Consider the following 14,692-nt stretch of genomic DNA (forward strand, 5'->3'; position numbering starts at 1 on the left):
ATATTATATTGAGAAGCACAGAAAAACGCATTTTGTTGTTGTTTAATAAAACAGATCTCGCTGAGATTTCTGGTATATACTCCCTCTCTCCCCCCCCCCGATGTGATGGGTGGTGTAGCTCAGAGCCCAGGTTGTGTCGCAGTACTCCGTTCGTTGGACTAGATTTGACCATCTACCCAAGACCCTTAGGTGGCGCAGAGCAGCCAATCGAATTTCCATCGAAAACACAAATACGGAAAGCGTAATTCGAAATCAGTGTTGCGGTAAAGTCAGAAAAACAAGGGGCCAATTAAATCATCACCTGACGTTATTCGTAGAAAAGAGTTTACACATTCATCTGAAAGTAAAATGTAAGTTGGAGAATATGGCAACACTGCCGTTGTATGTTGTAGAATCGAACGCCACATGCATGAAAGGAAAATAAGATGCAGGCAGGCGGTGCGACACCGTGCCTTTGATCGTGCTGGTTGCTAATGGGGTCGCTCGCTACATTTGTATGGAGCGCGGTCGATGTCATTTTTTTTTCTTCCGATTTCTTTGTGCTTCGATCTTCGGTAGAACCTAGATTATAGAAGAACAAGCGTTGAATATAGGCGAGGTTGGTGTTTCTCCTGTGGCCGGAATAAACTGATTTATATCAGGACGCCAAATTTGCTGACCGTAATTCGTCTCTGGACCAATGTATTTTTCATCTTTGGGTATTGCAAATCCACTTGAAAATTGTGAGTTGCCACTTTTGGTTGCTTTGCCGTTCAGGTTGTTTTTAAAATTAATGTATCGTAACATACGTTAGAATCTGAAAGCACTTTCTAAATAGTATTTCGACTTTTCCTTTTAAGTTTCCGCTCTAATTTTGAGGGAATTTATAAAGAAAATAGAATTTACAGCTGTGAATTACAAATAATGCGTTGAAGTTGCATGCCTCCAAATTAAGATTCTAAATTTAAACCCGTCTGATTGAAAATGCAAGATTTTATTCGAGCAAGAGGGTAACCGTTTTCAAGATTTCTTTTTACCACAGCGACATTTAGAAATCAAAAGAGGAATGAAGTATTAACATAACTGAAATGGACAAATTAACATGTAGAACATACCGACTCAATATGCAGGTCGTTTATAATTAGTTTGAAGATAGTGATATTTCTGGCTCAGTGATGCGCTGGGTAATGAGGATACGTGGTTCTGTCTTTGCTCTATTACGTTACAATTAAAATAAGATTTAGTAGGATCTGTAATGTATTTGAATACGCCCAAAAATAAAAGTATCCTGTCACGTCGACATGGTGGCTCTTACGGGAAACTTCGCGATGTTCCATAGCCATGAAAACGATCGTGATGGCAGTCCACAATTTTTGAGAGCTGTTTGGATTTCTTGTACGGGTATAGTTTGTTTTTCTTCTCACCGCAGACTGGAACTTTATTAACAGAGGCGAGGTGTGTATTAATATTTACCATCGATATCATAGCAGTATTTTATCAAGATGGGTAGATGGAGAATATCTGGGGAGTAGCGACAGAAAAGATGTGACAAAAGGAGGAGGAACAAAAGGGAAAGGGTTTGTGCGTGTGAAAGAGCGGTAGGTGAATGAGTGTAGATGGAGCTGGCTTTATGCCATTCTCCCAGCTCCCTTCCACGCACTTGGTCGTGGTTTAGAGGCAAGGACGCCGCGGCGGGCGCTGTATCACAGCTCATTCACAGACGCTGCAGCTAATCTCTCAAGAATGTCGATTAAAAACAAGCAGTACATCTGGTGTGTGTTTCAGACATGGCACATCCGCTTTTAAGACTGAACCTTTCGGTACAGGAAAATTATCAAAACCATGGCCACTGATTTTCAACAAGGGAGTTGACTATGTCTAACACAGCAGGCATCGATCAGCTTTTAGCCCCACCTATTTGGATATCGCCCGTTGACCTTGTGGGATTCAGGTTTATGTTTATTCCGACTATTTAGAGACAGTAGTGGTTTTGAGCGTTTAAAAACTCGCCGTGGCTTGGCATACACTAATGGGGAGGATGTCTCTGTTGAACTGAAGAAACACACGGAGATGAAAAAGTTGGTCACTAGCGTTAACTTTCTAATATTAAGTTCTGTTGGAATTTGGTTTTGACCACAACCGTTTCAACTTCTTGTACAAATCTTGAAGTGTAAATGGCGCGCTAGTTTTGCTTTATAAATCGTACAAGAAAATGAAACGGATTAGGGATAGTGGTGTCCTTTAAAAACGACTGTTCGGTGCTTTTATACATGACTGGGTGAAGAAATCTGGCGGGGGTGAGCTATTCAATCGTAAATGTTTCTTTCCGCTTTAATGGGTTGGGAAAGTCACGTATTTTCAACCTCAGTGTTCGGTTCCATTGAAAAACGCTGATCGAAAACCCACGTTTTCTTTTTCAATTATCTACTCCTCCGAAGATATTTACTAAGGTTCGTTTCCTCTACCAGTATTTCAAACTCCTACTACTCTATTTCTAACAACTAATTTACATAGAAATTATTGCCGTAACTGAAATTAATTTAAATTTCTGAATCTAAGCAAAATTCTGTGGACTCCAATAATAAAAATATGATATTGAAACTAAGTTACATAGCATCTGCAGGGAGAGAAATTTGACTACCAATGACAGGTAATGACATGAAATTCTAATTCTTCTCTCCTCTCTTCATGCATAGCATGACACAGGTATTTTCAGTATTTTATATATTTTGCACAAATTTTGAATTATTTCAGTGCATGTAATTCTATTTTGCTTCTGAATGTGCATAGTATTTTTGCTTTTTTCAGATATTCTGCCACCTGTGCCATTTTTCTTTGCTCTAATTTTAAAAGAGCTATAGATTGAGAATTAATTAGGTATAATTTATGCAGTTGGTTCCATATGATATTCAGCTTTCATTGCTTGTAATAAATATTTCATGAATTACACTCAAAGCTGGGTATTTTCAGCTATTTTGCATGTAATATTGTTTTATTTTTGTAGCATTTTCAGTGTAAACACACAAGCATGATCTAATTTGCCTTCCATTTCATCTCACCCATATGCTTGCTAAACTAGCATATGGTGTTGGCCAAGCAATGCTCCAGTTTTATATTTTGATCAATGATGTAAGCTCTGCAACCTTCCAAGTTTCTAGTGTTTAATGCTAAACTGTCACATATCAGCGATTTTCCTTGACAGCTTGGGTTCAGTTAACATAGAAGCTCAGAAACATCTGTCTACTTTTTCCCCCTTATTGAGACATTCTTGACCAAAATTTTTTTGACATACTCCAGTGAAGTGCAAGTAAATTAGTTTAATTTTTCAGAATGAATCGGAGAGATTTAATGGAGTCCCAGAATATAGGGCTTTGATGGCTGAAAACATTGTAGAGTAATGGAGATACAAACTTGGGAGAGGAAAAGTGAATCATTTGGGAAAGACTAGAGGGTTGTAAGAAGTTAGAGAATTGATATAACAGAAGTTAGATGTGATAATGAGAAAATGTAAAAGCTGAGGACTTAGACAGGGGTGAAGGGTGCATGAGGCACATCTTGAATAGCATGTTACATTTCTGACTGACACCAAATTATCATTATCACAATATTCTATCAATTCTCCACCAATTTTTAAATCAATGCACCATAGAAAACATTCTGTCTGGATGCATGATAGCTTGAAATGCAACTATTCTGCACTTGGCTGTAAGAAACTCCAGAGAGTTGTGGACACAGCTCAGCACATCACAGGAACCAGCTTCCCCTGTGTGGACTTTGTCTATGCTTTGCCTCAAAGCAACCAGCATAATTGAAGATACCACCATCCTGTACATCTTCTCTTTGCCCCCTTCCATTAGGTGGAAGATGCAGAAATCTGAAAGCTCAGACCACTATGCGCAAGGACAGATTCTATCCTACAGTTTTCAGATTCATGATTGATCTCTTGTACAATAAGATGAACTGTTGCCATAAAATCTAGCTTGGTATGATCTTGCACTTAGTCATTTACCTGCACTACACTCTTTCAGTAGCAGTGAAATGATTTGGTCTGTATAAACAATAAAGGCATGCTTTTTATTGAATCGAGGCACATGTAACAATAATAACCAAAACCAATCTTCACGACTACCATTATCTCATCTCCTCTCCCCCATTGGGAAGATATAAAAATCTGAAAGAATGTACCACCAGGCTCAAGGAAAGCTTCTGTTCCACTTTTAGGAGACTGCTTAAAAGTCTTCTAAGTACTACGAGATAGACTCTTGACCTCGTTTGGGCCTTGCTTCTTAGTCTGCTTGCACTGCACTTTTGCTATAAATAACACTATTCTGCATTGTTATTGGTTTCTCTTGTACTACTTCATGCACTGTATGATTGGCATGCAGATCAAAACTTCATAGTACCTCAGTACATGTGACAGTAAAAAAACTAATTTACCATTATAAATAGGCCATGAACAATGATAGCACCAAATCTGTGATTTGACAGTCAATTCACATTTTGCAAGTTTGTGATTGACCTGTTCCATGTTACTCAATTTGCATTGCATGGAACATAGTATGGTTCACAGCCAAAAGGGAGAGTAGAGCTTATTAAAAAAAGTGGGATATTTTCTTTAGGCTGATTTAAGCTTTGATAACATGAATCATTTCCACATACAAGTTGGCTCAGCAGTAGGAAGCAGAGGGTGGTAGTTGAAGGTTGATTCTCAGAAAGGCTGGTGTCCAGTGATATGCCACAGAGGTTGGTGCTGGGACCTTGTTATTCATAATTTTTTATACAAATCATTTGCATGCAAAAGCAAAAAGCTTTGATCAAGTTTGTGGATGATGAGATTAAGAGGTGTTATTGATAGTGAAAAAGGTTGTCATGATTACAGATCTAAATTAGTTCAGGAAGTGGGCCAAGATGTGTTAAATAGATTTTAGTACAGAATACATAGAACAATACAGCATGCAAAAAAAGGCCCTTCAGCCCATATTATGCCAAACCAATTAAATTTTTAATCAAATAGCTATTTAATTTCTTCTGTCTACACAATGTCCATATCCTTCCATTTTCCTCAATCTTGTGCAGATCTAAGCATCTCTCAAGACAAATGTTTCTGCCTCTACCACCATCTCAAGCAGCACATCCCAGGCATCCACCACTTAATTTGTCCTTCACATCTCATTTGAAATGAACCCCTCTCACCTTAAATGCATGCCCTCTGGTATTACACTTTTCAACACTTGGAAAAAATATCATCTGTACTCTATGCCTCTCAATCTTATAAAGCTCTATCAGATCTACCTTCAGCCTCTGCCACTCTAGAGAAAACAACCCATGTTTGTACAACCTCTTGTTATAGCATTTGCCCTCTAATCCAGGCAACATCCTGGTAAATCTTTTCTCCAACCCTTAACATCCTTCCTGTAATGAGGCAACCAGAGCTGTATGCAATACTCCAGATGCAGTCTAACTAGTGTTTTATAAAGCTGTGACACAACTTTGACTTTTGAACTCAGTGCCTTAACTAATAAAGCATGTCATTTGCCTTCTTAACCACCATCAACCTGTGCAGTGACCTTCTGGGAGCTATGAACTTGGACTCTAAGATCCCTCTGCTAATCAATGCTGTTAAGGTTCTTGCCCTTAACAGTGTACTGCCTCTTTACATTTGACCTACCAAGGTGCAACACTTCACATTTGGCCAGGTTAAACTCCATCTGCTGTTTCTCTGGCCATCTCTGCAACTGATCTGTATCTTGTTGTATTCTTTGAGTCCTCTATGCTATCCACACCATCGCCAACTTTAGTATCCATAAACTTACTAACCCACCCACCTACACTTTAATCCAAGTCTTTTATATACATCACAAACAGCAGAGGTCCCAGTACAGATCCCTGGTGAACACCACTAATGACAGACTTCCAGATAGAATAAGTCCTTTCAACCACTAACCTGTCTTCAGTGGGCAAGTAAATGGCTCATTCACCATGGATCCCATGCATCTTAATCTTCTGGATAATGCTTCCATGATGGACCTTGTCAAACTCCTTTCTAGAATTCATGTAGACAGCATCCACAACTTTACCCTGTGATCACTCATCACATCAAACAACTCAAGTTAGTATGACATGAAGTGCCCCACTCAAAGATATGCTGGCTTCCCTAATTAAGCCCTGGTTTTCCAAATGTTCATAAATCTTCTCCTTAAGAATTCTCTCCAGTAACTTTCCTACCAATGATGTGAGACTCACTGAACTATAGTTTCCAGGATTATCCTTGGTTGCTGCCTTACATAATGGAACAATGTTAGCTACTCACCAGTCCTCCACAAGCTCACCCATGGCTAGAGAGGACACAGATATTGGTCAATGTCCCAACAATCTCTTTTCTTGCCTGCCTCAATAACCTAGAATATATCCCATCATCCCTGAGCTTATCCACCTTAATGTTCTTCAAGAGACCCAACACTACCTCTTCCTTTACTTCAAAATGCCCTAGCATATTAATAATCTCAGCACTGATCTCCCTATCCTCGATGTTCATCTCATGATGTAAAGTACTCATTAAAGGGCCTCACCTACATCCTCCACATCCAGGCAAATGTTCCTTGCTTTATCCTTGAGTGTTCAACCTTCTCCCTAGTTATCCTCTTGCACTTGATGCATGTGTGAAATGCTTTACAATTCTCTTTAATCCAGGGACTTTTCATGGGCTGTTATCTTTCCTAATTCCCTTTTAGACTTATTTTCTGGCTTCTTTATAATCTGTAAAGGCTTTGTTAGTTCTAGCTTTCTGAGCTCCATACTTTTTTTTTCCTTTGCCTAATTTGAACATTTATCAACATCCAAGGTTCTCTTACCTTGCCATCCTTGTCCTTTTTTTTGACTGGAACATACAGTACCTATCTTGTACTCTGTGCAGTTGGTCTTTAAACACCCTCTGCATGTCTGGCTACATCCACAGTAGACCAGATAATTTCAAAAACACCAGTTTCACATAAAAACAATAGGCATCCACAACCAGCATTTTTCAAAATACCTCCATCCACATTAGAACAGATATTTCAGTGAATCTCCTCCTACTGGGCATACACAGGACAGATGGAAAACAAGCAAAGAGGAAATAGTATACTTGGTGCATATTTGTCCAGAAACATTTCCTACAGCTATAGTCTCTTCACCAATGAAAGGGACAACAGCTATAACTAAATGCAATAAGGCTTGTTACTGGGCAAAAGTGAAATTTGGGGTTATCTCATTTGTTTGCCTGTACTTTTGCCATGTCTTTATGTATTATTATGCTGTATTTAACATGTACAATAAAACAAGTTCCTAAGCAAAAGTGACTGTTGCATCTATTGAATATTTACACAAGCAATACATTAATAATGTTATACAAGCATAACTATGGACAAACCCAAGTGCAGAACACAGGCATGGGGGCAGAGTCAGAAGGCATTATCACCATAGCAAGCATGGAATCAGTTTCCAAGAGAGTCTTTACCTGAAGTCTTGAGTTTGGAGAGAATCCAGGAACAACACTAGACTTAAAACTAACAGCCCTAAGGCCCGTGAACCAAGGTTACTCACACCAGAGTCAACCAACAACTAGCAGCTCCTTATTTTGATCACAGGATCTTTATCCTGCATTTTCTGATGGAAAGCAGGTGTGTGTAGTTAGTGGAACCTGGGAATGATTGGAAATTAAATGAGGGGATTGAAGCCCAATTCTTGAGGTAAATAGTAAGGTGGGAGATTGCCAGAAGAGACCATGACATGGCTTTAAGGTAAGGGGTGGGAAGTTCAAGGGGAATATTAGAGGAAGGTTTTTCACTCAGAGAGTGGTTAGTGCATGGAATGCACTGCCTGAGTGAGTGGTAGAGGCAGATACACTGGTGAAGTTTAAGAGACTACTAGACAGGTATATGGAGGAACTTAAGGTGGGGGGTTATGTGGGAGGCAGGGTTTGAGGGTTGGCACAACATTATGGGCTGAAGGGCCTGTAATGTGCTGTACTATTCTATGTTCTAAATAAAGTGTCTTGTTAAATGTATAAAACATGTCTGCATCAGTGTTATCTTGTATTTCCATACAATGTTACATTAGGCTGTTACACATCTATTGTCAGAGAAGTACTTGCATTAGTAGATAAACCACCTTCATACAAGCAAGGACAGAAAACAGGACAAAATGAGTATACTTATTTATTAGGTAAGCTATGGGTCAAGGTATTTGGTGAGTACATTTCTAACTCTTCTGGCTTCAGTCTCGTTGCTGTCTGTTCTGAAATTGTTAGGTTATGTGGGGGGTTGCGTTCAAGAAAACAACGAAATGCCGCGCTGCGGCCATCTGTTCCGGCACGTCATGACGTTTTTAAAAATATCCATTTACCCTGTCCACACTGCTCTGCACAATTGGCGTTTTCAAATTTACACACTGTGGAGGGCGTTTTAGAAAATCTCCGTTTTTGGGGGAGGAAAGCGCTGTTTCAGTGTGGACGAGGGTCAAAACAAAGAGAAAAGGCTTTGGTTACGGATTTATCCGGTCTAGTGTGGACGTAGCCTCAGATGAGGGTTTGCCCAAAAACAGCTGTTCCCAATTAACTCTCCCTCATTCCTGCCTAATGCTCTCATAATATGCCCTGTTCCAATTTAGTACACTGCTGCAAGGTTGGCATGATAGCGTAGTGGTTAGCACAACACTTTACAGTACAGGCGATCGGGGTTCAATTCCTGCCTCCTCCTTTAATGAGTTTGTACTTTCTCCCAGTGACCATGTGGGCGGCTTCTAAAAGCTGGTATGGCATATTCCACGCTGTATCTCAATAAATAAATAAATAAAGGTCCATACTTGTCCTTATCTATAGCTGTCTTAAAACTTGAAGATTGGTGGTCACTATTCCCTAACTGTTTACCCACTGAAAGGTTGGTCACCTGGCCAAGCTCATTAACCAACACCAGTTCAGTACAGCCCCATCTCTTGTTGGACTACCGACATATTGAAGAAACCCTCCTGGATGCACTAACAAATTGTGCACTCTGAAAGTCCTAGTCTACATAGGAAGTTAATGTTCCCCATGACAACTACCCGATTGTTTTTACACCTTTTTGAATATGCCTGCAAGTCTGTTACTCAATGTCCTGGTGGCTATTATGGATTGGTAGTACAATCTCATCAGAGTGATTGCACCCTTTCTGTTTTTGAATTCTACCCCTATAGCCTCAGTCCTCCTTTATATCTCCTCTGAGTTAAGCTGTGATACTGTCCCTGATTAGTAGTGCAACTGCTCCACCTATTATCTCCCTCTATATATTTTATAAAACATCGAATCCCTGGGACATTAAGCACTCGTTCCTGTCCCTCTCTGAACCACATCTTTGGAATGGCCACAACATCATGGTTCTTTGTATTTATCTATGTTCTACCTTTACCCACAATGCTTCTAGCTTTAAAATACACACACTTCAAACTATCCGTCCCGTTATATCCATTACTTTGCTCCTGCCTGTTTTTACTGGTCCTGACGTCTACTTTCCTCTCTTTCCCTCCACTTTCTGACATGGTGCTGTAGTTCCCACCAGCCTACCAAACCAGTTGAAACTCTCCCGAGTAGCAAAAGCAAATCTCCCAGTCAGGATATCGATTCCCCTCCAGTTTAAGTGCAACCTTTCCCTTTTGTACAGGTCACCTTTTCCTGAGAAGAGGTTCCAGCTGGAAACTCTGCCTCTTGCATCAATTCCTCAGTCACTCATTCATCTGTACTGCCGTCCTATTCCTGTCCTGAGCAGCACTTGGCAGTGGGAGTAATTACAATATTAGAGGTCCTGCTCTTCCCTATTCCCTATACTCGCTACACAGGACCTCTTCTCCCTTTCTACCTATCTCATTGGTGCCAATGTACACCATGGCCTCTGGTTGCTGTCCCTCCCTCTTGAGAATATTCTGTGGCCACTCTGAGACATCTTGGACCCAAGCACATGAGAGGCAATGCACTATCCTGGTGTCTCTTTTGTGGCTACAGAATCTCCTGTCCATCGGCCTTAATTATTGAGTTTCCTATCACTATTGCCTTATCTGACTTTCCCCTTCCCTCCTAAGCTTCATTGACACACAGTGCCACTGGCTTGCCTGCTGCTGCTGTGCCTTAATAGGTTATCAAGTAGTACTCAATGGATATACTTGTTGCAGAAGGAATAGCCACAGAAGAACCGCACATGAACTGCTTAATCCTGTACTTTTCCTGGTGGTCACCCATTTGCTATCTGCATTCTGGCTATTACCTCCTCAGTAAGAGACTCATCTGTGAGGTTTTCAGCCTTCCAGATGTCCTGAGTACATCCAGCTCTAGCTTCAGTTCTTTGAGCTTGTCTGTCAGTAGCTGAAGTTGAATATGCATCCGGCAGATGTAGTCATCAGCGAGACTATTTGGTATGCTGCAATCCCACATTTTACTGGAGGAGAATTGCACTGCCTCTACTACCATTCTATCATTGGCTTTAACTTCTCAAGCTTATGTTCTAGCCTCTGCCTGTTCCTGCCAAAGCCTGTTGAGCCAAAATCTGACCACTCTAACCCTGGCCCACTCACATAATGGCTGCTCCGCTTAAATTTTACTTCTTTTTATTGGCTCTTGCTATGTTACAAACAATGCAAGCAATCTCCTGCTTCCTAGACAAGTCCTGACAGGCCCTGCTTGCTATTTAAAACTGGTGTGTAAAGTCCACAAGGGACTGTCTCCATCTCATTCCACAGTTTCCTGCTCTGCAGACAAGTCCCAACAGGGCTCACTGTTAGGTGATGCATTTTGGAAAGTCAAACTAGCATAGTACATATGCTATAATGGAATATAATGGACTTTGGAGTACAAGTGAGGTGTCACTGGTAGTGTGGTGGAAAAGGGCATCTAGCATGCAGGCCTTCATCCACCAGGGCTTGAGTATAGGAGCAGCGACGTTACGTTACAGTTTTGTAAGTCATTGGTGAGGCCACACTTTGTATTCTGCATTCTGTTTTGGTCACCCTGTCATTCTGGAAAGAATGCAAACAACATTTACGTATTGGGGGAGGGGGAAGTGTCTAAGATGGGTGCTAACAGTCTTTTCTCCAGGGTAAGAGTTGGCATAGGTTTAGGGCTTGGGTTTGGGTATTTGATCCTCCACAATATTCTGCATAGGAATTTAAACTAGAGGTTGCAGTGTTTTATTTTATGAGGTCGAGTTGCAAGCTCGACATCAACCCGGCACGGATGCAGAGCGTGCTCAGGAGCGGCCTGTCACTGGATCGAACTCAGGAACCTCTGTTCTTGAGCCCAGCGCTGATCTCACTGTGCCACCAGGGTGAGAGGAAAGATTTTAAAGGAAGCCGAAGAGCAACTTTTTCACGCCGAGGGTGAGTATATGGGATAAACTTTCAGATGACATAGTTGAGGCAGGTACAAAAGTATTATTTAAGAAGCATTTGGATGAGTACATGGAGGGGTGGGGTTTAAAGGAATTTGGCCGCTGAAGGCAGGAAATTGGATCTCGATGAGTGGGTACTGTTGTCAGCATGGATTGTCCCATGACTATAAAAAGGGATTGGATCAGAATGGTAACTTCATATCTTCACTTAATTGGGGCCAGCTGCAAGTTGAAATTCTGTGAGTTAGTTTCAGTAAGGATGATCTTGATACAAAGTGGTTTTGCGGTGCCTCTTCTCATCTAGTTGAGAATAGCTGAGGTTTACCATGGCTGTAGCAAACGAATGTCAAGTCATTTACTTTGAAATGTGATTATAATGTTTTGAATAATGGAGCAGTACTTCCAATTTTTCTGTGAGACTTGGCTTTTTTAATGCTGCATTGTAATGTAGAGGATAAGAAATGAGCAGAACATGACATTGGAGGTCTCTGATTTTAAAATTTTGATGCTATCACAAGTATTTGTCCCTCAACGCCAGGTTATGGATGAATCATTTTTCTGTCCAGTTTGTATTTTGGCAACAGTATAGTGCAAGGTATAACAAATAAGTCGTGCAAAAGATGAGTTACAAGATTACGTTCATGGGTTCATGGACTGTTCGGACATCTGATGGTGTGGGGGAAAAAGCTGTTCCTAAATCATTGATTGTTGGTCTTTGGGCTCATGTACTTCCTCCCTGCTGGTAATAATGAAAAGAGATGCAAACTGTAATAACCACCACAGTAGAACCACGGTAGCATAGCAGTTAGTGCAATGCTATTACTGCTTGGGGCATTGGAGCTCGGAGTTCAATTCCTGCACTGTCTATAAGGAGTTTGTACATTCTCTCCGTGACTGTGTGGGTATGTCCACAGACGTACCGGTTAGTAGGCTCATTGGTCATTGTAAATTGAACTGTAATGAGGCTACTGTCGAATAGGTTGGTTGCTAGGCGGTGTGGTTCGTTGGGCTGGAAGAGCCTGCTCCATGCTGTATCTCTAAATAAAGTAAGATAAATGAAGTGCATGTCCCAGATGGTGAGAGTCTTTGATGATGGATACCACCTTCTTGAGACACCACCTGGTGGGTCTCAAAGGTGGGGAGGGTTATGCCCTTGATGGAGCTGTCTGAGCCTACAACCCAATGCACCTGATCCCAGTCCTGACGAAGGGTCTCGGCCTGAAATGTTGACTTATTCCTTTCCATAGATGCTGTCTGACCTGTTGAGTTCCTCCAGCATTTTGTGTGTGTTGCTGTATATTTCCAGCATCTGCAGAATGAATCTCTTGCGTTTGCCATTTGCATGTTCTTTCAATTCTGTGCATTGAAGCATCTATACCAGGTTGTGCTGCAATAGTCAGAATGTTCTCCACCACGCATCCATAGAAATTTGCAAGAGTCTTTGGAGACCTACCAAACCTCCTCAAACTCTTAATAAACTAGAGCAGTTGGCATGTGTTCTTCATAATTGCATGAATGTATCAGACTCAGGATAGATCATCTGAGAACTTCAAGCTGTTCACACTTTCTATCAGTGACCGCTGAACGAGAACTGGTGTGCGTTCTCTCAAATTCTTTTTGAAGTCCACAATCAATTTTTTGGTCTTGCTGATGTCTTGCTGAGGTTGTTGATGTGACACCACTCAACTAGCTGCTCTATCCTGCCATGCTGCAAAACCAAAAATTCTTGATCTGACTTTTACTAAGATGTGTTGTTTGAACTTCAGCATCTCTGCTAAGTCCATAAATAAGGTCTAAAACCTGGTAAGAATGTTAGAGAAGTTGAGGAAGCAAGAGGCATTAGTTTGTGAATATATTATACGTCTGCCATTGATGGTTTGTGAAGGAGATATTGTAACCTCTCTCAGTAGATTTCTACCACTACGCTCACCTACACAATATTGGCATGCACAGGGCCAATGAATTTGTGGATTTGCAAGTCTTTGGCATTTGGAAGGAAATTGGAGCATCTGGAGGAAAACCACACGGTCACAGGGAGAATGTGCAAACTCCACACAGAGAGCACTAGAAGTCTGAAGTCCTAAACATGTTGGAACTTAGAGCCGATAGTTGTTACCTATGATGTTGTGCACCAAGACTTTGTTATAGTGCGTAAGTGCAAAATGTAGTCATTGGTGAGAAAGAGCTTAAATGCAGATAGATAATTCTTTACAGAGAACCTAATAATACAAGGCTCTGGGGAAGTAAGATATAACTATTAATGAAAAATTTTTGTAATGCCTCAGTGTTTCATGTGGAAGTTGGATGCATTTGTTGCAAGGAAGGAAAACGAATATATCAATATTCAAATTGTTTTACATTAATTTATCTTAGATGCTTTAAAGAACTATCTGATGTCTTTTATAGACCTACTGATTTCCATGGTTATCTTGACTATACCTGTTCCAACTCTCTGTCCTGTAAACATGCTATTCCCTTTTATTACTTCTTTAGTTCCCAGGATGAGACTTTCCCTTCCGGGTCCTCCTTCAAAGAACAGGTTTCCCTTCCTCCACTGGTGATGTTGTCCTCACCTCATCTTTCCACCACCTTAACAGTGATAGAGCTCAATAGGTTCAATAGATACATTTAATGTCAGAGAAATGTATATAGTATACATCTTGAAATTCTTTTTCTTTGAGAACATCCACAAAAACAGAGAAATGCCCCAAAGAATGAATGTCTAGTCCTTATCTACCACTCCATGAGCCTCTGCATTCAACACATCACTCTCCGCAATTTCTGCTGTCTCCAAAGGGATCCTACCACTAAACACATCTTTACCTGCCTCCCACCCTGCTTTCCACAGGGATCGCTCCCCCCGTGATTCCATACGTCCATTATCCTTGCAAACGACCAAAGTGCTACAACTGCCCTTTCACCGCCTCCCTCACCTCCATCCAGGGCCTCAAACAATCCTTCCAGACAACACTTAACCTGCGAATTTACTGTGGTCATCTATTGTGTCAGCCGCTCCTGAAGCGGCCTCCTATACATTGGTGAGACCTGTCATAAATTGGGGGACCACTTCATCAAGCATCCCTGCTTTATCCACCAAAAGCGGATCTTCCTCGTGGCCAAACATTTTAATTCCGATTCCCATTCCCCTTCTGACTTGTCAGTCCATGGCCTTCACTTGTTGCACAATGAGGTCACCCTCTGGGTGGGGGTTGTTGTTGTTCCTTTTCACGCCTTGTATTTGTGCCATTTCTTTGGCACAACTGCTTTTTACGAGGCTGAGTTGCTAGCTCGACGCTTTATGCAGCACGATGGTGCACGGGGCC

At 41.1% G+C, this 14,692-nt stretch overlaps 1 protein-coding gene across 6 annotated transcripts in view; it reads left to right on the forward strand.

The window, feature by feature from the left end:
* The first annotated feature begins 238 nt into the window (after positions 1-238).
* The window catches only part of greb1l (GREB1 like retinoic acid receptor coactivator), a 294,398-nt gene continuing 279,944 nt past the window's right edge, over positions 239-14,692 (forward strand). For 4 of the 6 annotated variants that reach the window (XM_072255747.1, XM_072255773.1, XM_072255784.1 and 1 more), the window contains exon 1: positions 239-350. The gene's annotated coding sequence lies outside the window, so the exon portion shown is untranslated. Of the gene's footprint in view, positions 351-655; positions 723-1,366; positions 1,435-14,692 lie in introns of those variants that run through there. The other 2 variants (XM_072255755.1, XM_072255765.1) reach the window with 2 other exon arrangements.

The sequence above is a fragment of the Mobula birostris genome, chromosome 1, assembly GCF_030028105.1.
Source record: "Mobula birostris isolate sMobBir1 chromosome 1, sMobBir1.hap1, whole genome shotgun sequence".
In the NCBI taxonomy this organism is placed as follows: Eukaryota; Metazoa; Chordata; class Chondrichthyes; order Myliobatiformes; family Myliobatidae; genus Mobula; species Mobula birostris.